Source organism: Impatiens glandulifera, chromosome 8, assembly GCF_907164915.1.
Source record: "Impatiens glandulifera chromosome 8, dImpGla2.1, whole genome shotgun sequence".
NCBI lineage: Eukaryota > Viridiplantae > Streptophyta > Magnoliopsida > Ericales > Balsaminaceae > Impatiens > Impatiens glandulifera.
The window spans coordinates 40,776,771-40,780,805 of NC_061869.1; positions in this window are offsets into that span (position 1 = coordinate 40,776,771).

A 4,035-nucleotide genomic window follows, 5' to 3' on the forward strand; every position below is an offset into this window, starting at 1 on the left:
TCTTAAGAATGCGGGAGCAATCTATCAAGGAAATCCACCATAATCTACAGGGAAGTGGACAGTCTATGTCAACGACATGATTGTCAAATCAAAGGATTGGGAAGACATGTCCAAAACCTCAAGAAATTATTATAGAGAATCATGAATTTTCAGTTATGACTCAACCCAAAGAAATGTACCTTAAGAGTCACAACTGGTAAATTACTAGGCTTCTCAATCACATAGAGGGAATCTAATTTGATCCCTCTAAGATAGAGGAAATCACGGCTATGCCGGTCCTTCAAAATGAAAGAGAGGTCCGAGAATTTCTAGGAAAAAATCAATACATTAGTTAATTCATCAGCAAGCTTACTATGACATGCGATTCGCTGTTTAAGCTAGTGAAGAAATACCAAAAGTTCATATGAGATGAAACTTTCAACATACATTTGATAGAATAAAGGATTACATAAAATCTCTTCACATACTCATGATTCCCAGAGCTGACATTCCTCTTATCTTATACCTTATTGTAACATACACAACCATGGAAAACCTATTGGCTCAAGAAAACAAAGATAAACTTGAGCGGCTATGTACTATATCAGTAAAAGGATGAATGTGTGTGAACTTAATTACACTCCAGCTGAGAAAAATCTGTTGGGAATTAGCATGGGTCACCAAAGGTTAAGACATTACATGCAAGCCCTCCCCGTCAAGTTGATATCAAGGCTAAAACCCGATCTACTTCTTGTTCCAACAAATGCTTCTGTCGCCTAGGTTATCCAAATGGATGATGATGTTATCCGAATATGATATAGCCTATATGGTACATAAGTCTAATAAAGGAAGCATTGCGGACTTCCTCGCTGACCAACCCATAATTGTTGCGTTAGAAGACAACTCGAATTCCCCGACGAGGGAATTATGAGTATTACATCAGACATCATGAAAAATTGATATTTGACGAAGCTTTCGGAAGCTGGGTTATGGAAATTGGAATTTTGTTAGTTGACCTGTAAGGGATGTACAAATCAATTATCAATAAAACTCAAATATCGGTCACCAATAATGGTGCCGAATATGAGGAATGCCTCTCGAGTCTCAAATTAACATATGAAAGGTGCAACCAAGTTAGAAGTTATTGATGAGACGGAGGGAGGGTTGGATTTGGCGGATGGCAGCTAGATTCGGCGAATGGCGGCTGGATTCAGCGGAGGGGTCTAGATTCAGTGGAGGGAAAGAGACGGAAGATAGAGAGAGAGCAGTAAAATCTTTCTGCCAATTCACGATATAAAATGATAATACCGAAACGTATAAGTAAAACTTTGGGTATTTCCTTTAATTAACGGGCGACCATTTTAACTATATCTTTTGACTTCCAGCTTATAGAGGTCAAAAGATATACCTACATCAATCGACTTTGGTCTAATTCACTATGATACTCTAAACCTGCTGGAAAAAGAGGCAAAATTGAAAGATATGACTATATCTTTTGACTTTACCATGAATACCGAAGATTTCCCTTAAATCTTTTGGTATCCGATTCTTTATAATTTCATTTTTAATCTGATTGAAGTTTGAATATATCTTATCCTTCACAAACTAATCACAATCCTCTATTTTGAAATGAAACACAACACCTACACATACAAACAAAAATCATGAACTCACATTCTTATTAAACTCAAACACAAAAACTTATACATGTTTATATAATCAAACACAAAACCTATACTTGTAAAACAATCACAATTCCTATATACTTGGTTATTAAAACATAATTCATATGCTTAGATAATTAAACAAGAAACAAATGAAGAAAATTATTGAAGAAGGACATTACCGAAAGATATAAGGCATATCTTTCGGTATTCTGCACATAAACCGAAAGATATACCTAAATCTTTTGGGTTTGGTTTTCTATAACCCAAAAAAAAACAAGTACTGGGAAGTGGGCAAAGCTGAAAGATTTAGACAATTCTTTTGGTTTTAACCTTGAATACCGAATGATTTAGGGTAATATTTCGGTATTAGACTCTTTTCAAATTAATTATTTTATTAGATTGAAGCATTACTATATTTTATCCTTAAAATCTAAACACAGTCTTATACTTATAAATAAAACAAAACCCTACACATAGAAATATAAAACATAATCACTCATTCTAGTATAATCAAACACAAACCTTATACAACATATTATAATCAAACACAAACCTATACTTGTGACTTCAATCACAACCCCCTACTTGGAATATTGAATCACAATTGATATGTTTGGACAATTAAACAAGATTTTTATACATAGAAACCAAAACACCAATTCAAAAAGGTAAATAAATTAGTTAAGAGTGACCTAAACCGAGAGATTTAATACAACTCTTTCGGTATTCAGGGGTAAACCCGAAAGATATACCTAAATCTTTCGGTTTGGTCTTCAATAACAAAAAAAATAAGTGATTGGAAGTGGGCAAAATTGAAAGATTTAGACAAATCTTTTAGTGTTACCCATGAAATCCAAAAGATTTAGGGTAAATCTTTCGGTATTAGACTGTTTTCAAATTAATTATTTTACTAGATTGAAGCATTATTATATTTTATCCTTAAAACTTTAAACACAATCTTATACTTATAAATCAAATAAAACCCCTACACATAGAAATATAAAACATAATCACTCATTCTAAGTATAATGAAACACAAACCTTATACATCATACTATAATCAAACACAAACTTATACTTGTAACTTAAATCACAACCCCCTACTTGGAATATTAAATCACAATGGATATGTTTGGACATTTAAACAAGATTCATATACATAAAACCAAAACACCAATTCAAAAAGGGGAAATAAATTAGTTAAGACTGTCCTAAACTGAGAGATTTAATAGAACTCTTTCAGTATTCAGGGGTAAACCCGAAAGATATACCTAAATTTTTCGGGTTTGGTCTTCAATAACCCAAAAAAACCAGGGCTGAGAAGTGGGCAAACCGAAAGATTTAGACCAATCTTTCGGTTTTACCCATGAATACCGACAAATTTAGGATAAATCTTTCAATATTAGACTTTTTTCAAATTAATTATTTTACCAGATTGAAGCATTATTATATTTTATCCTTACAAACTTAAACACAATCTTATACTTATAAATCAAATAAAACCCCTACACATAGAAATATAAAACACAATCACTCATTCTAAATATAATCAAACACAAACCTTATACACCATATTATAATCAAACACAAACTTATACTTGTAACTTAAATCACAACCCCTATTTGGAATATTAAATCACAATGAATATGTTTGGACATTTAAACAAGATTCATATACTTAGAACCAAAAACCAATTCAAAAAGGGAAAATAAATTAGTTAAGAGTGTCATAAATTGAGAGATTTAATAGAGCTCTTTCGGTATTCAGGGGTAAACCCGAAAGATATACATAAATTTTTCGGGTTTGGTCTTCAATAACCCAAAAAAACCAGGGCTGAGAAGTGGACAAACCGAAAGATTTAGACCAATCTTTCGGTTTTACCCATTAATACCGACAAATTTAGGATAAATCTTTCAATATTAGACTTTTTTCAAATTAATTATTTTACCAGATTGAAACATTATTATATTTTATCCTTAAAAACTTAAACACGATCTTATACTTATAAATCAAATAAAACCCCTACACATAGAAATATAAAACACAATCACTCATTCTAAGTATAATCAAACACAAACCTTATACACCATATTATAATCAAACACAAACCTATACTTGTAACTTCAATCACAACCCCTACTTGAAATATTGAATCACAATGGATATGTTTGGACAATTAAACAAGATTAATATAATTAAAATTAAAACATCAATTCAAAGAGGGAAATAAATTAGTTAAGAGTGACCAAAACCGAAAGATTTAATACAAATCTTTCGTATTTGGTCTTCAATAACAAAAAAAAAAAAAAAATACTAGGAAGTGGGCAAAACTGAAAGAATCCCCTAGAAAAACCCAACACTTAGAAATGTTATGGTTTTTTTGGGAAG